Here is a 12,907-nt window from a genome sequence, read left to right on the forward strand (position 1 = left end):
TTAGAGATGGGCAATAAATGCTGGCCTGGCCAGCGATGCCCACATCCCATGAATGAATTTTAAAAAACAGGTGCACCCAAGATAAACAACACTAGTTCATACCTGATGTACCCAGGATAAACGGCACTAGTACCTACCAGGTGTACCCAGGATCAACTGCACTAGTTCATACCAGGTATTCCAGGAAAATGTGCATTAATTCATACTCAGTGTGCACAGAAAAATGTACACTAGTTCATAACATGACCCAGGAGAATGTACATTAATTCATGCCAGGTGTAACCAGGACACATGCATTTGTTCATTAATAAAAACAGAAAATGCTGAAGATGCTCAGCAGGTCTGGAAGCATCTGTGGCGAGAGAAACAGAGTTATGGGGTGGAATCTTATGAGTGCCGCGGCGTTCCCGATGGTGGGACCAGAAGTTGTTGTAACTTCCACTCCCACTGCAAATCCTGTTTCCCACGCAATTTTGTATTTAAATTAGCCACAGGGCAAAGGGTGCGGGGAACATGTGGGATCATGCAGTGGGAGCAGTCTTTCATTGGTGGAACCCTCCGTCACTGCCCCAAGCACCATGATCGCCACAGATACAAAACATTCTGTGCTTTCAGCCTCAAGGAGCAGCAGCCTTCCTTTCATGTAAGTATTTTCAGAATAACTTAGTTGAAGCTTTCACGTAAATCAAAATGTTTTTGCCTCCCTTATTTTGTGAAAGTCAACACCAACTTCATGTCATTTATTTTCCCTACAGCCAAAGTGAATCAAATGACAGAGAGTAAGCAGCACCACTGCACCTCCCAAACCCCTCCCTCCCACGGTTCAGTGATGCCACCCTGCAGGCTGTCAGGGAAAGGCGGGAGGTCCTCTTCCTCGCAGATGGAGTCAGACAACCCTCCCACCTCACCAAGGCGGCCGGGATGGAGGTAGCGGAGGAGGTCTCGAACCGTGGGTTAACTCTTAGAACACGGGTACAGTGCTGCAAGCAATTCGATGACTTACTCAAATCAGCAAGAGTAAGTGGTCCTGGAGACACTGCTCCATTGATTTCGTCCGTGGCTCTGTGTCTTTAAGGCAGAGGGTACACAAGGAATGCAGTCGAATGCATGAGTAGCCTTGGTGACATCTACCAAATGATGAAGATTGACAATGTTTATGTGATTAGATGTGTTGTGCGAAAGCCAATGCAGAATGAGTGATGTTGATGCACGTGTGCACTGGTTGTGTTGCAACATTTGCCAGGTCATGAAACCTGCATTGTCTGCTGCAGGAGAAATGAAGCTACAACCAGTGCAGACGTGCTAATAATAGATCCCAGCATTTTCCCAACAACTGATGGTAGGCTAACTGGCCTGTAGTTCCCTGTTTTCTGTCTCCCTCCTTTCTTGAAAAGCAGTGTAACATTTGTCAATTTCCAATCTGATGGGACCATTCCCAAATCTAAGGAACATTGGAAAATCATAGCTAGCACATCCATTATAACTGCAGCTATCTCTTTTTGAACCCTAGCATGTAGGCCATCAGGTCCTGGAGATTTGTCAGATTTTAGTCCCTTAAGTTTTTCCAATACTTTTTCTCTGCTCTCTTCAGCAGCACTTTGGAGATAACTGCTGTCATCAACCATGAACAAAGGGCGTAACCCTTGTCACCAAGGATCCATCCGTCTACTTTGGCTGGTTCCTTGAAAACGGCTGTCAGCTGGGAATTCCTCAAAAAGTAGGAGTCATGAAAGCTCCCTGGGAAACTTGCACAAACGTGCATGATTCTTTTCCTCTGGTCACAAACCAGTTGCATGTTTAAAGAGTGGAAGCCTTTGCGATTAACCAAGACAGCAGGCTGGTCCTAGGGAGCTCTAATGGCCACATGGGTACAGTTGATCACCCCTTACACTCTAGGGAAGTCAGTGATGGCGCCAGTAGCTGGAGACCTTGCTGCCTGAACGTCCTCATCTACAGGTAAGTGGATGAAATCATTGGCACGTCACAAAAGGGCATTGGTTACCTCTTTGATGCACCTGTGGGTCGCAGACTGCAAGATGCCACATATGTTGCCCGTTGATCCCTGGTAGCAAATAAATTGAGTGCAGTAGTAACCTTGAGGGTAAGAGGGTAAATGAAAACAAGTGGCTGCAGGTAATGCTGAAGGATTGTACACATTTCTGTCGCCATTGCAAGTACATCCTCATGCTTCTCTGGCACTGCCTCTCTGACATCTGAAGGTAATGTGTCCTTGTCCTTGTCATGAGGAAGCGAGGACATGCCAACTCCCGTCTTTGATAATGCCTTTCCTGGATGGCTTCATTCTGACCAGTCTCACCCTCTTGTGTTGCCTGCTGCTCCTGTTGAGGCATCATCCGTTGATCACCAAGAGCCCTCCTCAGTCTCTCCGTCTGCAATTGTTTGGGTGTTTGAGGACAATTTGTGTGTATGAGACTCATGTCTTTGCAGCTTTTCAATTGTTGAGATGAGAAGAGTGTTGTAAAACCGTCCTTTTTCTGCCATTCAGCAGAACCATGAAAGTCATGAGCAGATTGCTGTTATGTGCCTTACATATGCAGCAGGAAATCCACCCACCATCATTTGTCTCCTCCCAATCGACTTGCGTTCCTTGGTTGGACAAGTGGTTTGCATTATTCTTTCAGAAAATGTTGCGTCTTTAATACCAGGCAAGTTTGCCCACCTTCCAACCTCCTTCTACCACCTTCCAGCCTGCACCCATTACCCCTGGCCCAACCAACTTAACCTTCACCCTTCCCCCTGTTACCATAGAACCTCCCCCCCATTACCGTGGACTGGCTCACATCAATTTATGCATGCCAATCCCTCCCCACCCCCTAACTCCCGTCACCATCCAACGGCCAACTCTAATGCTGAACCTCCAAGAATTCACCTTGATATAGTTACAGATTCCCAATCTCCTCGCTATGATGGCATCGAATACCCAGCCCGAAGTCTCGCCATTCCTCCCTACTATGTACAGTTGCCCCCTGTGACTGTGACCATACCTTCTGCCAGCCAGTACCCTGATGTGAACACACAGGACTCCGACATCGACAGTGACCCTCCTTTTAGGCCTCTCATGACCATAATTTTTCTGACAGGAACATATCAACCCCCCGCAACCACACATAGCCAGCTTCATCATCAAAATCAACCACTACACACCCTGGACTCTGCCTTCCTCCTTCCCCTGCTCCTCCTTGCACCCGAGACCCCACCCCGTCCTCCCCTCCTCCATGTAGCTCCCAGCCATGCCGTCCCCACCATTCTCTGAGATGATTCACCCTTGCTCGTGCTGAGCCTGAAGGCAAATATTCATTCCAAAGTTGCCGTTAGTTTAGCGGCTGAGTGAAAGAGAGAAAAGCACAGTCCTGAGACTTAACTGCACAAATCCGACTGTTGGACATCACGTTGAAACGTTCGTGAACCGGGTGGCACAAGAATATCGCTCGCCATTCAGCTAATCTGGCAGGGAGGACTAAATCCTAACTATGAGTAGGGTAATGAGTATTCACGAAGTGTAAATGAATGCAAAGCTGCCACCCGCCACCACGTTAGGGGAACGCCGGAACACCGCAAACCGCAGATGACTTAATTCCTCTAAAATATCCCGCAGTCAGGAATCCGAAGAAACACCTCCCATCTTATTATATCACTCTGCACGCCACCAAATCCGCCACAGCAGACTGTATAAAATTCCTCATTGTTTCAGGCCTGTGACCTTTCATCAGAACATTCGTTCATATCAGGGATACCCAGAATAACCTGCATTAGTTCTTGCCAGTAATGATTTGAGGGAACTCTCTGCTGTCCCTTTTTATCTATGTATACACACACTCCTAAAAGAATTATTCAGAAGTGAAATAAAATCATATAATGCGAGTCAACCAGAGCTGTAAGTCAGGAGTGAATAATTGTACACCATCATTCATCGGGAATTTGATAAAGGATTTAAATGGCAAGAAAGCTACTTGATAGCTGAAATATAAACAGAAAATGCTTGAAATATAACAACACATCTCTGATCATCTGAAATTGAAACCAAACGTTAATGTTCCAGGGAAAGAATCTACTGAATACTTTTCATATTTTATTTCCCATAGAGATAAATAGCACCAATCATGCTAGGAATGTCTTTTCACGTACACATTAATTATTTTTCTTAATTTGTTACTATTTTGCATGACAAGTAATCAAAGGCTTGGAAAGATTGGTGAATTCCCTGTCTCAGAATAGCCATGCTCTGCTCGCACCACAGTCTCCTGATGCAATTTGTTAACTTAACACGAGATGGTGCCATGGTGTTATTAAGCACCTTGTAGCATCTACACTTCTCTTGTATGAGAAGAAAGAGCTTGCAGTTATTTTGCGTCCTTCATGACTTTAGGACGTCCCAAAACACTTTACAGCCAATGAAATACTTTTGAAGTGTCGTCATTGTTGTAATGTAGGAAACACAGCTGTCAATTTGTGCACAGCAAGCTCCCACGAACAGCCATGCAATAATGACCAGATAATTTGTTTTACTGATGGTGGTGGAGGAATAAATTTTGTCAAGGACAGCATTAGCCAAATATCAGAGAACTCCCTAGCTCTTCTTCAAAGTAGCGCCATGGGATATTTTGTATCCACGTGGGAGGGCAATTTAGCGCCTCATCTGAAAGATGGCGCCTCTGATAGCGCAGCACTCCCTCAGTGCTGCAGTAGAAGCGCCAACCTAGACTTTGTGCATGAATCCCTGGAGTAGGACTTCAGCCTCACCCATCAGACTCAGAGGACAGTATTACCCATTGAGCCACAGCTGAGACTAGTATGACTGAGTGCTGAAGGAGAAATTCAAGCTGCTTCTAATGTAAAATGGTTTCCCAGGGGTTATTGTCTCCAACAGCTATACTCCCTAAACTGTCTGCTTCCACAGCACTTCATTACTAAGTTCATCTCCTGGGAGACAATCAGTGCTACAGCTCTCTTATATTACAATATTCTGGCAAGGAAAGCTTTCACATCACATCCTTGGAAAACCATTTGTTCCATTTTTGATTTTCCCCTTCTTTTATCCATGACTGTGACTGCCTCCTGGCAACATGGAGTTGGCGAATTGCATTAGCCTATTCAGCAGAAGGTACAAACAGTTGCAGCTCTTGATTCTCCGAGGCTTGTTCATGATGTTTGTCTTTAAGTGCAGTATCTGGTAGATTTTCCTTGAGGTTAAAAAAGAGTTTTCAAATTATTATTCATTTTCAACCAAGAGATATACCATGACTCTACTGGGGCACTTTTAAGGGCATGCCTTTATTCAGGTACTGCACACTCACAACGGGGCCTACTGCTGAGGCTTCCTGTCTCCAGCCCTGCACAATATCAGGCAGCTCAGAAGACAGCCCAGTCAGCTGGCCCTTGAAGGAGGGAGGGAGGGGAGCCATGGTCAGCAGCAGCCCACAGTATTCTTGTGGAGCCCAGAGGTCCACTCCTGATCCCCCTGCCCCCCACAAAAACATGGGGCTCAATTTTGCCATGGACATGGGATTAAAGTCAGGTTGAAACATGAGTCCCAAGCCCCCTCTTGCCAGCAGTGGGAACGGCTCAGCGATTTTACTGAGGGGCCCTCCTAATTGGCCATCTCCAGGCTCGCAGTCCAATTAAGGATGGCGGGCGGGCCCCTGGTCCTGCCACCCTAATCAGAGGGCCGGCAACTCTGCCACCTCAGCAGCCCAACAGGGAGAGATAGGCGTTGCTGAGGCAGGTTGGAGACCTTGATGGCGCTTCAAAATGGAGGCGCCCTCAGACAGGTAAGTAAGAATTAAAATTTTGGGGGCTGAGGGAAATAGGCCATGCTGGATGGAGAGGAAACCCCTCCAGGGGGGATCATTAGGGAAGTGGGTCTGCCTTTGCTGCTTCTGTCCCTCTGTGTGGGGCACAGAGCCTCCAGCTCTCATGGCCCGCTGGGCTGCAGCTGGAAGGTCACCACCATGAAGCTGGTGGCCTCCCCACACAAGGGGGTGGGGGAGGGGGAGCTACTCACTGTTGGCAAAATGCCAACGGCACCATAAAATGGCCTTTAATTGGGCCTTGAACTATGGAAATCAGCTACCCGCCTCAGTGGAACAGGAACAGGTTCCGTCTATCAGCCTGCCCCCTGCCCGCCACTGTGAAACTTCCTGATGTGGCACCTCACAGTTTTACCGACCCCCATGCCTCCATTCCCACCACCCTTTTGTCATTTAATTTCACCTGTCTTCCACCCTATCACAGACCTTCCCTTTTGTTCTTTTTCCACCCTCCCCCATTTCACTTCCTTCAAAGCCTTTTACATTTCAAACTTTTCCCAGCTCTGATCAAGGGTCACTGACCTAAAATGTTAACTCTGCTTCTCTCTCCACAGATGCTGCCAGGCCTGCTGAGTATTTCCAGCAATTTTTTTTCAGGCTGCGTTTGCTGACAAAGCTACCACTAGGTGGCGCTAAAGTGGCGCATGCACAAATGCAGCCTGTGCCACGAAAACGTCACAGTCTGTGATGTCAGCAGCTGCCAGGACTAAAGATGGCGCTGCTCAAATAGTCACACAAAGGCAACCTAAACACATGGCAGCACACAATGGCAGGAGGGAGAGAGCGAGCCGGCTGGCCGGGGAGGAGGGAGCGAGCAGGCCGGGGGGGGGGTGGGGGTGGGGGTGAGAGTGAGCGGGCGGGCCGGGGGGGAGGCGGTGGAAGAGGAGAGTGCACCCGCCGCCACCACCAAGATCTTCAGCCGTGCTCTCACCGCTTCCCCCATCCCCAGCTTTCTGCACGCGTTACTCGATGATGTAATCTGCGCATGCGCCAACCAGTCCTGGCAATGCGGAACGCAGCGCATGCGCAGAGAGTAGGAGCCAATCTGTGCATGTGTGCAGATTGGCGCAGTCTGACGACGTCAGCTGCCGGCTGCGTTATCGATAATCACTTTGTTTTTTTAAGTTAAAAATGGAGCCTTGATTCTAACTTCCTCAGTGCTACCTTTCTACTGTGTGTTACAGCCACCCCCTCATTTATCTGCTCACTGCAATCTCAGTGGAAGCTTTCTTTGCCATAATTCTGGGTTGCTACCGGTTTGGTTCAAAATCTCTGAAGGAATATTAACAGCTCGGTCGCAGGCCACGTGCCACCACAGTGAAGACTGCGGCAGACAGAAGTCGCTGATTTTTCCGTGTATGTCAATCTGTGCTGCAGCCATAATCAGCAGGCAGCAGAATCACTTTGCTTGATGACATGAACCAGCATACTTTTTTTTAATTTCCAAAATATACTTTATTCATAAATATCTGTGAAAAATACATTTCCAAACAGTTTCAAACAGCACCAAAAAATACAAACATTACAAGGGAGATCAGTTTCCTTCATTACAATCATGAGTTGCCTCACAACCCTTCCATTTCACATTTGTCATGCCAATTACATTTTTACATTTTACAGCACACAAAATTTTCCCGATACAGTTCGAGGGGTTTCCCATGGCTCCAGCCCCTCAGTTCAGCTTGGTGGGGGGACCTTACACTGTGGTCTTTCCCCATTGAGTCTTTGCTGCGGCTGCCCCAAGCTTTAGTGCGTCCCTCAGCACGTAGTCCTGGACCTTGGAATGTGCCTGTCTGCAACATTCGGTCGTAGACAACTCTTTGCGCTGGAAGACCAGCAAGTTTCGGGCAGACCAAATAGCGTCTTTCACCGACTTGATGGTCTTCCAGCAGCAGTTGATGTTTATCTCAGTGTGCATCCCTGGGAACAGCCCGTAGAGCACAGACTCCTGTGTTACAGAGCTGCTTGGGATGAACCTCAACAAAAATCACTGCATCTCTTTCCACACCTGCTTTGCGAAGACACATTCCAGGAGGAGGTGGGCAACCGTCTCTTCCCCACCACAGCCACCCCGGGGGCATTGTGCGGAGGGGGCGAGACTTCAGGCATGCAGGAAGGATCTGACGGGGAGGGCCCTTCTCACCACCAGCCAAGCTACATCTTGGTGCTTGTTTGAAAGTTCTGGTGCTGAGGCATTCTGCCAAATGACTTTGGCGGTCTGCTCGGGGAACCATCCGACAGGATTCCCCGTCTCCTTTTCCCGTAGGGTCTTGAGGACGTTCCGTGCAGACCACTGCCTGATGGATCGGTGGTTGAAGGTGTTTTCCCGCAGAAACTGCTCCATGAAGGGTAGGTGGTACAGCACGGTCCAACTACATGGAGTGTTCCACGGCAATGTGACCAGGCCCATCCTTCGCAACACCGGGGACAGATAGAACCTCAGCACGTAGTGACACTTGGAGTTTGTGTACTGGAGGTCTACACACAGCTTGATGTAGCCGCACACAAAGGTAGTCATCAGGATGAGGGCCACGTTGGGTACGTTTTTCCCGCCCTGATCCAGAGATTTGAACATCGTGTCCCTCCGGACCCGGTCCATTTTAGATCCCCAGATGAAGCGGAAAATGGCTCGGGTGACTGCCACAGCGCAGGAGTGGGGTATGGGCCAGACCTGCGCCACGTACAGCAACAACATGAGCGCCTCGCACCTAATGACCAGGTTCTGACCCACAATGGAGAAAGATCGCTGCCCCCACATGCTCAACTTTTGTTGTACCTTGGCTACTCACTCCTCCCAAGTTTTGGTGCACGCCCCGGCCCTTCCGAACCATATCCCCAGCACCTTCAGGTAATCTGACCTGACGGTGAAGGGGACAAAGGATCGGTCAGCCCAGTTCCCAAAGAACATGGCCTCGCTCTTGCCATGGTTAACTTTGGCTCCCGAGGCCAGTTCGAACTGGTCGCAGATGCTCATCAGTCTGCGCACGGACAGCGGATCCGAGCAGAAGACGGCGACATCATCCCTGTACAGCGAGGTTGTAACCTGAGTGCCTCCACTGCCTGGGATTGTCACCCCTCTTATGCTCGCATCCTTCCTAATAGACTCAGCAAAGGGTTCAATACAGCAAACAAACAAGACCGGGGAGAGAGGACAGCCCTGTCTGACTCCAGATTTGATCGGGAAACTTTCCGATTCCCACCCATTGATTGAGACTGCGCTACTGATGTTTGTGTAGAGCAGTTTGATCCAATTGCAGATTCCCTCCCCAAACCCCATTTTGGAAAGCACGTCCATCATGTAGGTGTGCAATATCCTGTCAAAAGCCTTCTCCTGGTCCAGGCTGATGAGGCAGGTGTCCACCCTCCTGTCCCGTACGTAGGCGATCGTATCCCTGAGTAGCGCGAGACTATCAGAGATCTTCCTGCCTGGTATAGTACAGGTCTGATCAGGGTGGATCACCAACTCCAGAGCAGACTTGATTCGACTGGCTATGACTTTGGACAGAATCTTGTAGTCAACATTAAGCAGTGAGATGGGCCGCCAATTTCTGATTTCTGCCCTCTCCCCCTTCCGCTTGTAAATGAGGGTGATGATGCCTTTCCTCATGGATTCTGACATGCTGCCGGCCAGGAGCATACTCTCATATACTTCCAGCAGGTCCGAGCCAACCCAGACCCACAGGGCCGAATACAACTCGACCGGTAAACCGTCACTTCCGGGAGTTTTACTCGTCTCGAAGGACTCGACGGCCTTTGTCAGCTCGTCCAGAGTTAACGGATTGTCCAGTCTCTCCCTCCTGCTGTCACCTAAGATCTCTGTGATAGATGACAGGAAGGACTGGGAGGCTCTGCTGTCTGTGGGATTCGCGTCATGCAGCCCAGCATTAAAGGATTTGCTGATCCTTAATATGTTGGACTGCGAAGACATTACCGAGCCATCTTCTTCCTTCAGGCTGCTGATAACAGAGCTCTCTCTGTGTTACCTTTTGGAAGACGTAATGCGAGCACGTCTCATCCTGTTCGATGGAGCGGACTCTGGACCAGAAGATGATCTTGGAGGCCTCCGTGGCAAAGAGCGAGGCCTGCTGGCTCTTCACCTCTTGGAGGTCCTCCTTGACCTCGACCCCCATTGACTGCAACCAGAGCAGATTTTGCATACTTTTCTGGAGTCGGGACATTTTCCTCTGTCTCTCTCTCGCCCTCTGAACACCTTTGTGGATGAAGAACCTCTTGATGTTCTCCTTAATCGCTTCCCACCAGTGAACTGGAGACTCAAAGAGGGGTTTCACAGTTCTCCAACCTTTGTAATCCCTTTTAAGTTCCTCAATGTTCTCTGGGGTCAGCAGTGTAGCATTGAGCTTCCACGTCCCTCTGCCAACCCGCTGGTTGTCCTGTAAGTGACAGTCGGCCAGTAAAAGGCAGTGGTCGGAGAAGAACACCGGCTTGACGTTGGTGGATCCGACCGTGACAGCACGGGACACAAACAGGAAGTCAATCCTGGAACGGGCAGACCCGTCCGATCTTGACCATGTGTATCTGTGCTGCGCTCCATCTGCAGGTTTGCTGAAGACGTCGTGCAGTTTGGCATCTTTAACTGTTTCTATTAGGAATCTGGACGTAGTGTCCAGTTTGCTGTCGTCACTGCCGGATCGTCCAGCCGCATCGATGATGCAGTTGAAGTCACCGCCTAGAATGACCAGCCTGGACGTCACCAGCAGCAGTGGGAGCTGCTGGAAGACGGTCAGCCGCTCGCTGCGTTGTACCGGGGCGTACATGTTGATCAACCGGAGCGGAGCGTTGTTGTACATTACGTCTGCTACGAGGAGGCGACCGCCCACCACCTCCTTAACTTCAGAGATGGTGAAGTTACCTCCCCGCAGCAGAATACCCAGGCCGGAGGAACGGCAATCATTACCCCCCCGACCAGATCGATGGCCCGTGGGACCACCATCGCGACCACTGCCTGTAGGTGCTGAGGTGTGGTATTCCACACTCCTGCAGAAACAGTAGGTCAGCTTTGACCTTGTCAAGGTAATCCAAGGTTGAAACACATCGCATAGTGGATTTAATGCTACGCACATTAATGGAAGCAATCCTTACACCCATTTTTTTAAAGTTAGTTGTTGCTTCCCATACCATTTGTCCTTGCTAGTCCCAGTCCTTCGGGATGTTCCTGCAAACCCATCGTGTGCGCAAGCTGCTTCACGTTGGTTGGGCTCAGAAACCCCTCCTGGTTTTTCATGCAGGGTTTGTTCCACTGGGGTGACATCGGCGGGATCTTGTAGTCAGCAAGGATTGCGTTGTCCTCTGCTGTTCCCCTCTGTTCCTCCTCGAAAACATCACTGCTCCCGGCTTCCCGGAGCTGAGGTGTGCCAGACGTGTCTTTGCTCTCGGTATCCCGGAGCTGGGATACGCTGGCCGTGTCGTTCGGTGTGGCGCTTTGGGGTTGGGGCATGCCGGGCCCATCACAGCTTCCAGTGCCCGGAGGCTGGGATGCTTTATCTTCCATCTCCTTGGAGTTCTGCCGCCTCTTTTGAAGGGGCCGTCGTTCCAGCATTTCCCCGTCCGGTGAAGAGGAGTTGTTGCAGTCTGATTCAGAAGAGAGCCTCCTCTTGCCACTGGTTTGGATGGTGGCCTGTTCCGCTTTTGGATGTTTTTTCTTTGTGGTTTTCCTCTGGACCACTTGCCACTGACCTGTTTGTCCATCTGCTGCCTCCTCCTCCATTGATTCTGTCTGTAGAGGAGGGATTTCCGGGAGCAGGGTAGGTGCTGGGTCGCTGCTTTCAGCTGCCTCCCCTTTCTTCTCCTTCTCAGGTTGAAGTTCCTCACTGCGGAGAAGGTTGCTGGTCTCCTTTCGAACACCAGACGCCTTCGTCGAACCTTCTCTCGGCCTTTCCTTGGACCTTGCCGCCTGAGCATAGCTGAGGCAACGTTTGGGGCAGGTTTTGTAGAGATGGCCTGCCGCACCGCACAAGTTGCAACACTTAGTCTGCTTACAGTCCTTGGTCTGATGGCCTTCCTCCTTGCAGTTCTTGCAAACAACCGTGCTGCAGTTGGCCGCCACGTGACCAGATTTGCCACAGGTGCGGCAAACTCTGGGCTGCCCAGTGTAGACCAAGAGGCCTCGACTTCCCCCGATAGCGAGGGGGGGAAGATGATGGCTCCACTGGGATCGACCTTCAAGGTGACCTTGACCTGCCGCTTGCTGGTCCAAATCCCAAAGGGGTCCTTGACATCAGTGCTGCTGCCGGCCACCTCGACGTACCTGGTGAGAAAGGTGAGTACATCCACCACCGGAACATGGGGGTTGTAGAGGTGAATCATCACCACCCGGTCCCGTAGTGACGGAAGCGTGAAGCGCGGCTCTGCTGTGAGGATCGACAGTGGCGCCCGGTCCCCTTTCTCCTTGAACGCCTTCAGGAACTTGATGCATCCCGCCACGTTCCGGAACGTCACGTCGAAGTATCCACCGCTTGGGAAATCCTGCAGGCAGAAGATGTCCGTCGCTTGAAATCCGCAGCAATCGAAGAGAACTTTCTTGATGAAGAAGGTACGATTGACCGGTGCATCTCCTTCCTTGTCCTTCACGACCACCCGAACGGTGTTGCGCACTCCCTGGCCCGAAGCTCGAAGATTGGTTATAGCCATTTTACTCAAAGCTTCCCCAGGATCAAAAGGCAATGATCATGGTCTCTTCTCAACCAAGTAAGCACTGATAAGAACAGATACTACACTTGATCTTAGCCAAAAGGCCGAGAAGCGATCAGAACCAGCATACTGACACAGAGCACGCCATCCAACAGCTCTGCAGAGACCTGTGTAAAAGGACCAGAGGGGAGACAAAGAGCTTTTTCTTTTACACATTTGAGTGGCTATCGTCTGGAATGCCCTGCTTGAAAGTGTAGCGGAAGCAGATTTAATAATAACTTTCAAAATAAAAGAACAAAGATGTGCATTTATTTGGCAACTTTTACAGCCTAAGGATGTGCCAAAATGCTTTACAGCCAATGATGTACTTTTGAAGTGTAGTCACTGTTGTAAAGTAGGAAATGCAGTAACCAAGTTGCTTACAGCCAGCT

At 50.0% G+C, this 12,907-nt stretch overlaps 1 pseudogene; it reads right to left on the bottom strand.

The window, feature by feature from the left end:
* Window positions 1–12,483: 12,483 nt before the first annotated feature.
* Window positions 12,484–12,592, bottom strand: LOC137376824 (U2 spliceosomal RNA; annotated as a pseudogene).
* Window positions 12,593–12,907: the final 315 nt, after the last annotated feature.

This window comes from Heterodontus francisci, chromosome 13, assembly GCF_036365525.1.
Source record: "Heterodontus francisci isolate sHetFra1 chromosome 13, sHetFra1.hap1, whole genome shotgun sequence".
NCBI classification, from domain to species: Eukaryota; Metazoa; Chordata; class Chondrichthyes; order Heterodontiformes; family Heterodontidae; genus Heterodontus; species Heterodontus francisci.